Genomic DNA, 16,862 nt, shown 5'->3' on the forward strand with positions numbered 1-16,862 from the left:
TGGGATAAAGTAACAAAAACTTAAAATTTTATAAAGGGTGACAGTTGCTTAGTTTCTGACTGCTCTCAAATGGCTAATGTGACCTATAAGTGATCAGCATCTCTTACATATGGTAAACCTGTAGACATTGCTTTTTTCTATGGAGCTACAATTGTGGCATATAGAGTATTTTGTTCACTTCCTGAAAAACGATAAATCTTTGCCCTAAAAGACAGCTTTAATTTGACTTCCAGATTCTTAGATGTGAAGCAAAAACAAAATAAAAAACTCAAGAGATGCTTTGGTAACTATCCTCACTTTAAACATAATGAAACAAGGGCCAAGGAAGTCATAGTTTAGTTTCAATTTAGATTTTTTTCAGTACTTTATGAGTCTATGCAAAGTTGTCCTTTGTAAATTATATATACATATACTTTTATATACACATATATATTAGGCATCTTGTTCAAAGAAGTATAAGTATTAATAAATGTGGACCTTAGCAATCACATGTAGTCATGGGATTAGGTAATCAAATGCATAGTCTTATAAACAACAAAATAGAACAGCAATGTGGGCACACAGAAATAACAGCACTAAGTCAAACTGGAATTATACAAAGTGATCTCCATATGATATCCCTCTTTGTCCTCCATTTTATTTTCTCTAACCTCAGAAAAAGAAAATAAACTTGATATACCATCAATGAGGAGGCATTACACTATTCATGTATAAATTCAAATGTTTAACTTATATGCAGTTAAATGGCAACTAAAGTGCAAAATGAAATTTTTATTAGAGGTGGCATGGATTTTTCCAACAGGAGGTCTATTTTATCCTATTATTAGATCATATTATAAATAATTATATAACATAGTTTTCCCAAATTTGAAATATTGTCTGTGTTCTGAATATATGTATACCTAGATTTTAGGAAGCTGATATGTGACAGCAAATCTGACCACCAGAGAGCCCTGTCATTGTAAGGTTACTTTTCACTCCATCCTGAGGATGCTGACATGAGTCCAGAAATGGCATGAATAAGTGGTGCCACTCCGTTTAAGCCAATAACACTTTTCTAAGGAGAAGCATTTTCCAGATGTGCCTTGGCCTACAGCAGAACTCCTCAGCTCAATGGTGACAGTAGATTCTCCACAGACATATAGAACCTTCTCTTCAGGTCTAAGAAGGTGCATAATATTTTGGGAAAGGCAACTGCAATTGTTCAATGTCTTTTCCTGATTATAATCCCAGAAAAAGGATGCTAAATAAAATCAGTGGAGTTATTCACACAATAAACTATATTTTAATCACAAGATACAAAGTCATGAATATTTAATTTGTCACAAAGTTTCCAGTGGCTGCTCTTATGTTTTTGAAATATTTTGTAATGTGAAAAATAACCCAGCATAATACAGGAACCCTAAGCAACTTTTACCTTGAAATAATTATTTTAAAATAGTAAAAATAATATTCTCAAGGTTAAATATTCATACTCCTTTTACATCCACATCCTCATCTACAGACTGCTTCATATGTATTTGATATCTACAATAAAATATGAATTTTTTCTTTGCCATGGGAAAATAAGGTTGAACTCACCTTAGCAAAATACAATGCCATATTTTCATTTTGACTAACTTAGCTTAATCTATCTTCTTGCTACTATTTGAGATACTTTATATATTTCACTACCATAACAATGGTACAGTCTCATGCCTATCATACTTCCCTTGCAATTGCACCCAGGCAACAACATTTGTTGAAAGCTAGTTCTGACTATGCCTGTGTCCCATCACTCAAAGTGTTGTCTATGTTCCACATCTGGTTGAAATGCAACTTGTTATGTTTCTAATTCTCTGTGACTCTAAACCATACAAAATGATTACAGGGGAACAATTTATCTCAAATGTAAGTCCTCATAAGGGGGAACAAACCACTAACTATCTGACAACCAAGAACTTTCTAACTTCTTTATTTTTCTACAGTATTCTTCTGTTTTTAACTTTTAAAAATGAATATTGCCATTTTCCTTGACACTCCCATTGATTATGTCTAAGAATCATTATTAAGTCACATCTAATTGATAACTTTTTTTTTTTTGCAGGGTAATGGTCACATGAGGAGCTCTCTTGTCCATCATGTCATTTCTGGAAGAGTCAAGCAATCTCACTATTGATTTAATAGGACAGTTAAAATTAGGCCAATTATTTAATTCTAATTCCAATGTATTCACAATATCTACCTATTATCAAAATTAGAAGGCAACAGTACAATTTCTTTTCTTTTCTTTCTTTTTTTTTCTTTTTCTTTTTTTTTTTTTTTTGAGATGGAGTCTCATTCTATTACCCAGGCTGGAGTGCAATGGAGTGATCTCGGCTCACCACAACCTCCGCCTCCCAGGTTCAATCAATTCTCTTGCCTCAGACTCCTGAGTACCTGGGACTACAGGTGCATGCCACCATGCCTAGCTAATTTTTTTTTTTTTTTTTTTTTTTTGTATTTTAGTAGAGACAGGGTTTCACTGTGTTGCCCAGGCTGTCCTCAAAATCCTGAGCTCAGGCAATCTGCCCGCCTCGGCCTCCCAAAGTGCTAGGATTACAGGCGTGAGCCACCACACATGACCAGCAACAGTACAATTTCACATGAGAATGTGTAAAACAACAAAATCAAATTTCATAGTTATACTGTAAGTCCCAGATTTCAGTTTGAAGTGAGAAAACCTCATGTGGCATTCTTGAGAGAAAGAAAATAGTGTTTACATATGTAAATTCTAATTCTCAGAATATTTTCATGACCATGCACTTATAAGACAAAATACCTGAGTCTTAACATCTTCCCACCAGTCCCACTAAAGTTGAAAGGGTTGAAAAATTGTTTAAAAGACATTTGTGATAACAAACAGTGAAAGGTTCAGAAGCAACAAATCCACCCAATTTTTTTTTTTGAGTGCAAGGGTAACAGATTTAACGGATGTCCTCCAATAGCATATTCATGCACACATTACAGTTTATTTTTGAGAAAATGATTTCAACTGTGAAAACTGAACAAGAACAATGCAATCTGTCCTAATTTGATAGTACAACATGATTGAAAGGTCCTGCCATCTTTTTCTTCTGAAAGAAAATATTGTTCTGGTCACAGATTTTCATTAAAAGTAGCTCTCTGATGAAAATACAGACTGTAGCTTGATTTACATTTTACCTTTTAATAAAAAGATTCAACAAAATTAGGATAAAGAGAAATCATAAGAAAATGATGCATGAAAATGTTAGTGTATAAAATATCTACTAAAGATTCTACACAGTTATTTGAAGCGGGACATGATTTTATTCTGAGAGTACTAGAAGACAAGAAAAAAATGGAAACACAATCAGCATCACAAACACTGATTCCAAAACCAAGCTAGTGTCTTAGGAAACAGTCTCCAGTATCTAACATGCTCTGACTTGAGAGAAATCTAAGGATGCCATCCATGAGACTTCATAAAGGGAAATATGTTAACTATTTTCTTCACATAGTCTTCATGTATTTGTTATCTTTTAACAGTATGGTTCCTATAATTTCAAAGCCATTTTCTGGATTCATATTCAACCATGACAACAAATGCCAGGGGTTGGCAAAATACAGTCTGAAGGTCAAATGGGACTGTCACTTGTTTTTGCTAATAAAATTTTATTGGAACATTATAAAAGCTTTGTTTATCTATTATTTGTGGCTGCTTTCTTGCTACAACAGCAGAACTGAGTAATTGTAATAGAGAATATACATGGTCCACAAAGCCTAAAAATTTTCTGTCTGGCCCTTTAATAAAATTGCTTGCCAATCTCTGCCACAGTACATTAACTATAAAAATATTAATACGTCTTGATGCAAATCTTTAAAAGTAGAAATATCTAACAAGAATGTGTTTGTAATCTCCTGAAAGACAATTTGTTAACATACACAGACACACACACACACACACACACACACACAACTGATTTTCAATTATTATTTACTAACTTAATCTGTAAAATAATGAAGTCCATTTCCATTCAGGCCTAGAAATTAGAAGGAATTAAATAGAAATTAATCTTTGTTCTTTTGCTTTATTTTCCAAGGCCAATGTCTTTAAATACATATATATTTGGTTGCATGTGACATAACCCCAATAGAAGCCTATATTATTCACTGACTGACTACATTTCTGCATGGCTTCTAACTCTCACCCCATCTCCACCAGCATCACACAATTCCTTCTAACTCTCACCCCATCTCCACCAGCATCACACAATTCCATCCTTTAGTGTTGATATTTTCTTAATTATATGTGAAAATGTCTGTAACCAAAGTTTCCAAACAAGTCCCTTAGTTTCCCTCTGAACAGTTTGATGTCTCTATGCTACACCATATGTAGAAATTCTAGGCAGGTCACTATCTTTCCCCAAATTCTTCTTGCTGATCTGAATATATCACATTACTCATGCCATTTCCCAGGTCAAAAATCCTTCACTGATGCCAGTGGCTTTGCGATGAAACCAAAGCTCTTACTAAGGACCTCTACAAATCCAGTACCACCCACACAGGCAACTGTTCTCCAAAAGGAACCTTCCATTACAGGCAATCTGGTTTGTTTTGCTCACCGTCACCTCAATGCCTTTGCTATTGATATTGTCCTGTCTAGGTGCCTTTCCAAACCCAGACACACTCATGCTACTTCCAACATAATGTGTTTCATTTCTGCACATGGCAATGACTCTCCCTCCTCTGAATTCACTGGCATTTATAAGACGTACTTATAAATGTTTATATTTATATTGTTTATATTGTTGTAAATTATATTATTTTTAATACTAATTTTGTGTCTTACGTCTCTAGTGACTGTCAACTAGAGGAGAGCAATATGCTGTATATCTGATATTCTACAGCACAAGCAGAGTTGTCTATATATAAGAAATTTCTTTTTTTTTTTTTTTTTTTTTTTGAGGCGGAGTTTCGCTCTTGTTACCCAGGCAGGAGTGCAATGGCGCGATCTCGGCTCACTGCAACCTCCGCCTCCTGGGTTCAGGCAATTCTCCTGCCTCAGCCTCCTGAGTAGCTGGGATTACAGGCACGCGCCACCATGCCCAGCTAATTTTTTTTTGTATTAGTAGAGACGGGGTTTCACCATGTTGACCAGGATGGTCTCGATCTCTTGACCTTGTGATCCACCCGCCTCGGCCTCCCAAAGTGCTGGGATTACAGGCTTGAGCCACCGTGCCCGGCCTCAAGAAATTTCTTTATTGATTCTTCTTAAAGCTCTTTCATTAATCCTTTGAAATACATTTTAATTTATATTTGATGTTTAGTAATATCTCAATATTAAAAAGCCCACATCTGGATATAATTCCAAGAATACTATTCAGACTTCAGTAAATATTTGAATTATTTGTTGGTTTGCTTATATACATGTAAAACATACATATATATTTTGAGGTCGGATCTGGCTCTGTCATGCAGACTGGAGTGCAGGGGCACAATCATAGCTCACTGCAGCCTCAGACTCCTTGGTTCAAGCAATCCTTTCACTTCAGTCTCCTAAGTAGCTAGGACTGTAGACATGCACCACCATACCTGGCTAATTTTTAAAACAATTATTTAGTAAATTTGGGGTCTGACTATGTTGCTTAAGGTAGTCCTGAACTCTTGCCTCAGACTCCTAAAATGCTAGGATTACAGGCATGATTAACCATGCTTGTCCCATATTTTTAACATTTAAGTAACTGCAAGTCTGGGAGATCCCTATATCAAATGGTTCCATGCTAAAGTAATTTACATGTTAAAAAATAATCCTGAAAACAAACCAAAACAGAAATCAAGGAAAAAAGCTTAAAGAAAAATCAACAGTAATTCAATACCCCATTATAAAATAAAGATATTAATTTCTCCTAAATTATGTGATATTTTGGAAATGTCCAGTAAATAACATGGCAAAATAAAAAATAATAATTTGTTTCTTGAGGGCATGCTTAGGAGAAAAGTAATAAACAGCTTTGAACCATACCAAAAGTACAATTAATCAAATGTCTGGCAAACTGCATTTAAAGCTAAATTCAACAGAGCATTATACTAAATCTATAAATATCTGAAAAATGTATTAAATATTTTAGTATAAGCAATATATGCATGAAGAGGTACATTGTTTATTAATCTCATACATGATTGAGATTATCATGAAATTGGATCAGCTCACTTACCACATTCTCAGGAGATTTAGACCATTGTCTCTAAGAAGCAAAATGTGTTACATGGTTATTTATTTATATATGTCAGTACCATGTTGGTTGTTGCTTGGCACCTGACCTGTTAACAACTAAATCTGCTGTGGGGAAATAGCCAAAGGACACATTCATATTGAGAATGGAATCATTTTTTTGACTACTTTCCTCAAGCACGAATTTGTACTTTCCTGCTTAGATTGCTTTGAAAAGCTTCGTTTGTGATACAAAGAAGACTACAAGTGATTAAAATTAATTATGCATGTAATTCTCCAACAGTCAAAAAAATAAACAATTTGAGTTATATTACAGCATTAGATAAGAACAGCTTACCAAAAGTCTACTCTTGTTTCTACCATCGATATCTGATTTTCTAAATTATCTCTCTCTTGTGATTTAACACATTAGTGAATAAGATACAGATATATCTAGAGGGATTTAGAAGATATAATTAATCTTTGAAAGCTTTTATGAGAGTCTAAAAAAATTCTTTTACAACCTCAAAAATTAGAGTGCAGTGCCAGTTAAATAAAAGACAAACTCCTCATCAGGGTCAAAAGGATCAATGTGGCCTGGTACTTGCCTTCTGTTCTTACCTAACTGTCCCAGTACCCTTTACCATGTTCACTCGACTCCAGTACCACTGGTCTTTCTGTTTCCCAAATATACCAAGTTTCTTCCTGCTTTGAGGCTATTCTCTCTCACTTGAAAGCTCTTCTTCCAGATACTCCTATGGCTGGCTACTTCTCATTATTCATGCCTCCAAAGGCAACCTATCACACCACAGAGAAGCTCTATTATAGATGTTTATTGTATATTCCCCACAGCATTTTGTGTCTGAAATGTTTATTATTTTACTTGTTAATTTCTGTCTCCTGCTGCTAGAATGCTAGCTCTATGAGGACAGGAATTTATATGGTTTGTTCTGACATTCTCCACATTCAGAAAAGTGTCTACTATATATCAGGAACCCAGTAATTATTTGTTAAATAAATAAATGAATGAACCATGGGCTATGATCTAAGAAAAGACACACTAGCCTGATATTCAAGTAGAAGAGAAACAGGGAGTGAATCCCTCCCAAGTAAGAATATCATTTTCTAAAAGGCATTATTTTAATTCTTTACAGATCATTTAAATTTTTAGACCATCAAACAAAATAAACTAAGAAGTGTATGAAATAACTTTACTTTAAAAGATCTGCATTTATATGTGTTAACTCTTGATATACAATTAAGGTGGTTTTTTTTTCCCCATGCCAAATAAAGACACTTCAGAGGAAGACAATATGTACAACTCATTTTCTCATCAATGTATATGGAAATTATAAGGAACCCTGTTCTATCTACTCAGTGATAAAACAGTCTCTCAGTCACTCTGATTCTGATCAATGATTAGACATGTTCATCTGCAGAATTAAGACATACTATAAGGAATTTTCTAACAGAAAGGTGGCGTTAGAAATCTTTCAATCTCTCATTAGTGGTATAGTTTCAGTTTTCAGTGACCAGGAATACGTTTCTCCTTGAATATTTAAGCACAATTTCTATTTAATTTCTTTCCTTCAAGATGCTCTTCATGCCTTTCAAGTGTTTGTCAACTAAAGGCTCTATAACGCTTAAGTAGCATGGGTGCAGGTGAAGCTCTACTGAACACAGTAACCACAGCAACACCCAATTCTTATTTGATTTGCAGTCTTTGAAAAAGCAAAACAAAACAAAACAAAACAAAACAAAACCAGAAAACTAAGAGGGATACAGCACTGTAGACAGAGAAACAGGAAGGCGCCTAAGAGTAGGAAGGTAAGTGGGAAACAGGCACAAACACAGAGGCCCACCGCCTTTCTAGCTCACTTCCTCCTAGCTAAAAATGTTAAATCTGGGGGAAATGCAAAAGGAAAGCAATTTTTAAGAAAATTTAATGGCACTATAGATGAGAAAGAAGTTTCAACCTGCCTATTTTTGTTGGATTCCTCTTATATGTTGAGCCAAGTTTAAACACAGGCTCAATCAATCTGGAGGCATCAGTATGGATCGTTCAAACTCACAGAAAAACTTGTTGGCTTTCCAAGTCTGGGCACACATCCCCACCGTTTAAACTACTATCCTGAGAGATCCAAACCACAGGAATGGCCCTGGAGCAGTAGCTTTGTAAGTGTTTCCTGGATCAGATTTAGTCTCAATGCTTACAGTAGTGTAGCTGGCATGTAGCTAGTTGGAATGACCCTAAAATTCCGAGCCCCTCCCTCTTTTATATGCATGTGAAAGTCACAGTTGAGTCACAAATTTGGGCAGGTATGGCTGCCACTTCACTCCACCTTAGCTCAGAGAACAGAAATAAAATCAGAATTGGGAATGGCAGTCAGAATGAGAGGAATCTTCAGTGACACCTCTTACCAAGCACTGAGTTTGAGCTTGAATTACTGAGTCTTAGGCCTGTTTCCACTACTAACTAGATAAGGAAAGTCACTTAAATGCTCACTGTCCCAGTTTACTTATATGTACTCCACAGATTCACAACATTTGCTCTTGACAGTCTCTCTACACTTTCAAACATCCTCTAATTCATATATAAGGAGCAAGTCTTGAGAATTGGTGCCTCTTCAGTGATGGGGCAGAGGCACAGAAATAAAGAATATATTTGTAACTCTCATTTGTAAATGTAAAAAATAATTAACTAATTATAAAAAGAATGCATTTAATAGCATTTTAAATATTTCCAGATATGAAAACACACAGTCCTTCTAAGTCAGTAATTAACAGGACTACAAGAAGTTATTCCATTACATAAATTATAAATATGTTAGGGAGCAAAAGAAAATGAGTTTGTTAAAAATTAGTTTATTCATTATAAGTAACATTTTTTTAATGGAGAACTTTAGATTCCTATTAAAACCCTCATGATACCATTTGGGAAGGGGCCAAATATAGCATTAAGAAGGACCAGGATTGTACAAAGCTTCATACTGCCAATTTTGATATTGACCACTCTCAATATGGTCCTACTGAAGACAAAAGTAAAAACAAAACAAAACAAAACAAAACAAAACAAAAAACCATGAAATTTGTGACTGAGTTTTAAAGCGAAAAGAACTTAAACCAATGAAAAAAACTGCTCAGTTTCACCAAAGGCCACTTAGTGCTCTATAATAATTTTCATCCTGAATGAGGCAAAACTTTAGTCTGAGATACAGAGGCTAAAGCTCTTTTAAATAAATCCTAGATCACAGTCACTTGATTGTTTCAAAAGAGATTCAGGTTTCAGTAGATGCTTAGTATTTTATATTTTCTTAGCAGCAAAATTCTTGAAAGTTCCATCAGTCTTGGTTTCTGATGTTTAAGTTAAGATAAGGTGCATTTTCCATGTAAAAGCAGTGTCACCTGAAATTCTTAAAAGATAAATTTAAGTAGCCAGTATTTCAACTTAGGACTTTTTGATCAACATGGAGATGTTCTAATTTTGAGCACAAGATTTAGCTTTACCATTTGATTTCAATAATGAACAATGGAATCTGGACTATATTAATCCAAATATAAAAATACAGTAATATTTTAAAATTAATTTGATTTCATTAATAAATACTTGGTCATTGTTTTTCCTATTAAATTGTATTTAATACCGATTGCTTTCATGTGGAATCAACTGATTGCATAATAATTTATTTCACCTATGAAAATAACAAATATAGAAAAGTCTAACTCTATCTTAGAAAGTAATTATACACAAACTCACAAATAACACCACTGCCACCATCATGTTAGCCCTTGTGAAACACAAAGTAGACAAAATTAGCAAGCTGAGAAGTTGTTACTGGTATTATAATTCCATGTTCTCATCCACTAAGTAAAGAAATTGTGGGGCCAGGCACAGTGGCTTTTGCCTGTAATCCCAGAACTTTGGGAGGCCAAGGTGGGCAGATCACAAGACCAAGAGATCGAGACTATCCTAGCCAACATGGTGAAACCCTGTCTCTACTAAAAATAAAAAAATCAGCTGGGTGTGGTGACACGTGCCCATAGTCCCAGCTACTTGGGAGGCTGAGGCAGGAGAACTGCTTGAACCCAGGAGGTGGTGGTTAGAGTGAGCCGAGATCCCACTACTGCACTCCAGCCTAGCAACAGAGTGAGACTCTGTCTCAAAAAAAAAATATAAAGAAGAAATTGTACGCCACAGATTGCAAATTTTGTTCAAACAATAAATAAGTGTATATAGCAAATTAAAGAATCAAATATTTTCCTGGCTATAGTAGATGACCTATTAAGATAAAAAGAATGAATAACTGAATCCTAAAAACTATTTTGCTCATTTTTCAAAGTGGGCCAAAAGAATGCAGTGTATAATATAAACAACAATAAAAAATAGGCAGCCTATTGTTTAATACATTATTTTGCTCAAAAAGGTAAACTCTTAAGTGAAGACTAAATTACAAATTTGAGAGGTACAATATTCAAATAAAACAGTAAAATTTCAAAGCTGAGCATTATTTAATTGCCTTAATACCAATCAAAATGATACCATATTATTCACTTTAAAATTGATAAACACTTTCTCATATCAATTCATTACAGAATTTCAGTGCCATGCATTAATAACACAATGTTGTACTTTTACATTGATATAATACAGTGCAGCAGCCACCTAAAATCCATTACTATTTAAATAAATGTAAAGGGTTCATACTGAAATGATTGTTTTGTCTCAAATAGAGTCCACTTGTATATTTACATGAGTTTGCTTTAACTATAAAGGACGTAGACAGTTAAGTGATAAAATTTACTCATGATACTCAAGCACTGTATTTTATGGTCACTTGGAGGTAGATTAAGATGGTTAATGACTACACTATACAGAGAAATGTAATTAGGAATATTTTACTTAAAATTAATTTAGTTGAACATTTACTGACTGCTCATAGAGAAGTTTGAACTCCACTTTATAGGTATACATTAGTGGAATCAGCCAGCTAACTTAAAATAAAGACAATGGACTGCCTGGCACATAATAACTTTACTAGTTAAGTTAAAAAAAAAACTAGTTGAACCATGTTTTATAATGTCTGATGCATAAAATAATCAAAAGTCAGCTGACTAACCAAATTTTTTAGTTTGAAAAAGAATTCGTTGTACAGATGTATTATTTTTGGTCTGCAAAATTTCTTTAAAGTAATTCAGAGGCGGCTGATGAGGACACATTGAGGCAAGCAACTATCTATAACCTAAGGGAACCTGAATAAACTTGAATACAAACTAATGGGGAGAAACAGGGTAGTACCTTTTCTTCCTGATTTTTAAAGGCCTTTTTGAGGTAGAAGGCATTATGGAAGATTGGTATATAAGGAAAAAAACTATTGAAGCCTAGGGGATATGAAAGCAAAGTTCAAAGAAAGGATCAAGATAGAGATGGAGCCTTGAGAAGGAGACTAGCATAAAACTTCATGTTAAATGAGAAATACAGATATAATGCAAAATAAATTTCAATAAGAATATCAGGCTATAACTTCATTTTCTAAAGATGCATGATTATTTTTGCCAATACAAATTCAAAGGAAGGAGCGATCTAAGGAAAGAAGAAAAGAAGTAAAGGGAAAGGGGAGAAAGGAAAGAAAGAAGACAACAAAGAAGGAAAGAAAAAAGCCCAGGTGTGTGAACTTAAAAGTAAATTACTTGCTCTAAAAGGCTTATTAACATAATAAAAAGAAAAAAAATAGAAATTTGCCCCCTCTGGAGTGTGTTTTTAATGAAAAACAAATTGTCTAAAACTTCCCCCAACTTCCACAGTACAGACTTAACAATAGACTGAAAAGGATCCTGAGTTCTTTATTTTGTCTAACTTTCCATAGAATTTTACTAAAATGTTTAAGTAAAATGTATTACAGTTAAAGTACTATCATTCAAAGAAAAGTTTATGTCTTGAACAGAAAAGATTAAAGATTGGACTCAAAGTGTTTTTCATAAAAACTCATCTAATTGTGCTCACATCATTACAAAAATTCTGAATTCACCTAATTTACTGTAAAACTACTTTCAATAAGCATACTGTATAATTTTTCCAAGGAAGCATCATGGCCTTAGTTCAAAGAAATGACAGGGGAGGGATGGGGACAAAATATGTTGAAACAGAAAAACAAAACATTTCTTGCTTCTTCACCCTTTTAGACAAAAGCTCAACTCTACCCTACATGCACAGCTATTAATAGCTGAGAATTTGCTTTCATTCCACATATTCCTCTGTACCCATCCACCCAAACCTCCATACAAACCCTCTCCTTTGACTTTGGCCTTTTGTGTACTAAATATTGATTTCCAGTTCTTTAACTGCTTTTGGTACCTAGAATCATTTTCTGCACTCAATAATTGAGAATATCAAAAGCTGTTTCTCATAATGAATAAATAAATACATAAATGGTAATAAGTGCTCTCCTTAAAGAAAAGTAAAGGCCAAATTTGTATCAAGAGCATAACATTACTGAATCCAAAATATCTAGAGAATAGTAAGTCTAACATCCAAATATCAAATTAAAAAGAATGGTGTGAAAGGAGAGGAAAAATGGTGAAATGATCAAAATATAGCCCTTACCTGAAAAAGTCTAGATTGAGTAGATAAAGGCAATGGCAATAAATAGTAAAGAGATAATTAAAGTAGAAAAAGATTTAATATATCTGAGAGAATCAGATATGACTCAAAGAGTTTATCACCATCTTTAACTCATCTATAACAGAGGCAAAAAAATTTGAGATTGTTTCAAAACTGTTATCCTCAGGTTCATGCATTTACTAAAGACTTACCTAAAGTGACTACTTTTAGCGTTAAGAAGGATAGTATTGATCAGGGGGTGGTGTTATCTTCTACTGTAACTGTTATTTCAGATTCTTTATCTTAATCTGTTAAGAGGAAATTAAGTATTGAAAAGAATTCAATAATCAGAGTTACCAACTTGATTACTAAAATCCCCAAGTCAGTTTCATACGGTCTGTCTCAAATGAACATCAATGAATCATTGGAAGACGTACCTATTGTCCTATAAGTAAATGTAATAACAATTTAATTTTAAATGCCAACAGTGTAACCATATTTGTTAAAAGCATGCTAGTCCAGTCTGTTATCTAAGTGCTAGTAAAATTCAATACAAAATATGTGTGTGTGTGCGTGTGTGTGTGCATGTGTGATAAGAAAATACACAAAAATACACCAACATTTTTCTTCCTTTTCCCTTCTGATGTTTAGAAAATTTGCAAACTGCTTTAAACCAAAAGGGGTAAAGGAATGAAATTATTCCTTCAAGCTTAGAGGATTCTGTGCCAAGTTTCATTTCTGGCTACATATTTCTGGCTAAGTTCAAGATCCCTGAAAAAGAATACATAAAAGAGAAAATATCCCTTTAACCTCAGCGGAAGGGCATTAGTAGAGGCTGCTATGGGAAGAGAAAGGCTTTTGCCCTGAGATGGGTGTGCTCCTGGTGTTTAGTTTCCACTGAGAGGATGCCTGCTCTCTCAATGAATCTGAAGTACCTACTAGGATGAGGTAATGGCTGTGCCAGTTTCACTGGGTCATGCTCTTTCAGCACATTCTTTCCCTCTCTCCTCCCTGAGAAGATACTGTAAACAAGTCATCCTGAGAGGTGCTGCAGAGAATGAACAATCCTAAATTCAAAATTGTTGAGAACATGAGCCCTGCTATTGCAGTCTAGACATAACTAGAAGACTAAAGCAGCCAAAAAAACAAGTTATTTGGTAAGAAAAGGGGTGGGGAGGGGAGGAGAGGAGAGAGACAAATAAAATAAAAATTAATATAACTAAAATAGTATTTTTAAAAGGAAGTTCTATTTTTAAATTACTTAGATCTTCAGATGTGTCTTAAGCAATTTTCGACTTATGGTTTAAAAAAAGAAAAAACTTTAGACATTAAATAATATTGTAGCAAACTGTAAAATATCAAAAATTTAAATAAACCACAGATAAATAGCATGTACTACTGATTCTAAAGCCACAATGGCTCTGATAATATACAAATCATGACTGCAGATGTAAACCTATGATAATCAGATTAAATTACTGGGAAATCAACAAATATACATACACACACACACACACACACAAACAAATATCATAATCCTTACTGAATGAAAAAAAATGCCTCTTTTTTTGAAGAAAGGATTCTTTGTATGCATGGGGCTGGAGCTTTTGGAACATCCATGATTTGCAAATTCATAAGGATTTCCACCAAAATACAAATACCTATTGCCCAGTTAAAGGGCTGTTTTGTGTTATATTCTGATGGAAAGCTGTACTTGGGCATAAAATTAAAAGGGCTTCTATTTATTCAATCTATTTTGACTGCCAAAAAAATCATAATTGTCCACAGTGAAATGACATAGTGAAAGAACTATGCTTTTGAACTGGGCTGGTACCTGCAGCTCATGCATGGGACATTTTGCATAATGTGGCTCACATAAAAGGCTTTGTTCTCCATCGCCTCACTGTGGCTGCAAACCTCAATTTCAGTTTGCAATCATCTTTTCTAGACTGACCATTTTAAAATAAATTACATCTTTAACATTTAAGTTAGTTCCTTACCAACAGTCATCAATCCCTTTGCCTCACACCCAAAATTATATACCGCCCAACAATATTTTTTTGTTTTGCACTACAGATTTTATTCACAACATAATTTCCAAACCCTCAAAGATAATTTTTAAAAATTAGTCTTTTAAGTACCTATTTCCTTTCGTAACATGTATATAGTGTATTATACATTTGTGTGCATACTTGTATGTTTATGCATTTAAACAAAAACCCTTTACACTGACTTAATTTTAAAGGGTCTATGTCCTGGAAGCATTGTGCTAATGGCTTACAACAGATGGCACACAGCAATTGTCACAAACGGGCTTGTTGCTAATGAAAGCTTTTTATTTTCTGACGAAATCCTGAAGCCCCGATGCAAATCAAGCAGAATAACATTAATTTCCAGTTTTCAAGGATGTTTTTATCTGACTCCATCCCCTTTACTACCCCTCCCCCCATACACACCCAAATATACACCTCCCCACTCCTAGCCCCCCACACACTCTTTCTTGAAATTTCCATCCTTAAACAAAAGACGAGGTGGGGGAAGGATGGCAGCCAGCACTGCAGTCCCTCTCTCCCCACCAAAAAAGCCTTTTAAAAAGAAAAAGAAGAAAATAATAGATGTACTGTAGATTCAGATGTCCACCCCCATCGTTTAAAAAGAAAAACGACTGTGTGGAAGCTTAACCAGACTCACTTCTTCGTGCCCTGCCCTCCAACACCACCAGACATTGATTTTTTATTTTCCTAAAATTATAAATATTAGTTCTCTTCTCCCAGCTGTTTCTGGAGGAATTACAGGGAAACATGATTTGAAGTGGACAAGGTTTCCCTCACTCACTGGCCAGTGTGCAGTTCTCTGCAGCTGGATGAACAGAACAAAACAAAAAATCCCCTACCTCGAATTCCTTTTTTCCACTATTTTTGTAGAATCTACTCCCCTTCTTTCCACAGCTCAGGTAATACTGGCTTTCGATACACGTATTCTAACCTGAGGTAAGTTTTCAGTCGTTTCAAAGTGGTACCTAACAAGGTCACTCGCTCTTGTACGAAGCCAGGGCTCAGGTACCAGCAGCGCCCGGCCCCCTGCCCCGCAGTGACACCTGGAGAGGCCAGGCCCGAAGCTTCCGCCAGGTGCACGGCTGGCCAGCTCGACCAACTCCCAGAATGCCAGCTCCGAGTCCCCGAGGACGAGACACAACCCCTCCCCACTCCCACCTCTTTCTATGCAGAGACCGAGGCAGAAGGAGAGGCGCCCTACATAGATCCAGAGGTGGGGACCGTCTCTTACCTGGGCGCAGAAACTGGATGCACCCGCGGTCGCGACTGCCACCGCTGACGGACTTAGAGCCCTCCGGAGAAGAAGCAGAGGGATGGACGGGTTAGGGGAAGAAAGGGGAGGGGGGGAAAAGAAGAAGAAGGAAGAGAAAGAAGCGGAAGGGAAGTAAAGGAACAGAGGATGCTGCTGCTGCTGCTGCTGCTGCCCAGAGCCCGCGCAGCCCGAGCGCCCGCCCCAGTCTGAGCGCGGCGCCCCCGCCCGGCTCCCCGCGCAGCCGCCCCGCCCCGCCCCGCCCCGCCCCGGCCCTTCCTCCCCGCGCAGGTCCCGCCCGACTCCACGAGCTCGTGGGCGGCCGCGGCGGGGCTGGTGCTGCCACCGCCGCAGTGTTCGGGAGGGGGAGCGCGGCCGCCCCGCCTCCTGCAGCAGCCGCCCGCCGCCAGGCGGGGACCGCGAGGTAGGAGCCTCAGAGAGCCCCGCCCAGCCGCGGCCAGGGCCTTCTCCAGAGGCCGGGTCCCTTCCCGCGATCAAGTGAGGCCAGCGTCCGGGTGGCGGGACCGGCGGGTCTTCCTCACTGGCGTCCTTGGGAAATCGGGGGCAGCAGCTTTAGTCTCTCGGGAGCAAACCCCACAGACACCCTGCTTTCCTCCCCTGTGTTGCTGTGAGGCGGGGGTGCCAGTGGACCCTCACTAGGAAAGCTCACTGGCCTCGCCTCACAAACCCAACCACAGGTGCATCCAGAAACGACAAAGGAAATGTGAGGCTCTTGAGAACATAGAACAACTCTTGACGGCGCTAAAG

The 16,862-nt window shown here is 36.5% G+C and overlaps 1 protein-coding gene across 35 annotated transcripts in view; it reads right to left on the bottom strand.

The window, feature by feature from the left end:
- MAP2 (microtubule associated protein 2) overlaps nucleotides 1-16,270 on the bottom strand; it is a 305,526-nt gene extending 289,256 nt beyond the window's left edge. For 11 of the 35 annotated variants that reach the window (XM_064373075.1, XM_064373089.1, XM_064373090.1 and 8 more), the window contains exon 1: nucleotides 16,077-16,267. The gene's annotated coding sequence lies outside the window, so the exon portion shown is untranslated. Of the gene's footprint in view, nucleotides 1-13,003; nucleotides 13,100-16,076 lie in introns of all 35 variants that reach the window. The other 24 variants (XM_064373052.1, XM_064373058.1, XM_064373059.1 and 21 more) reach the window with 9 other exon arrangements.
- Nucleotides 16,271-16,862: the final 592 nt, after the last annotated feature.

Source organism: Aotus nancymaae, unplaced genomic scaffold (genome assembly GCF_030222135.1).
Source record: "Aotus nancymaae isolate 86718 unplaced genomic scaffold, 86718_ANA_hifiasm-v0.15.2.pri h1tg000008l, whole genome shotgun sequence".
Taxonomy (NCBI): domain Eukaryota; kingdom Metazoa; phylum Chordata; class Mammalia; order Primates; family Aotidae; genus Aotus; species Aotus nancymaae.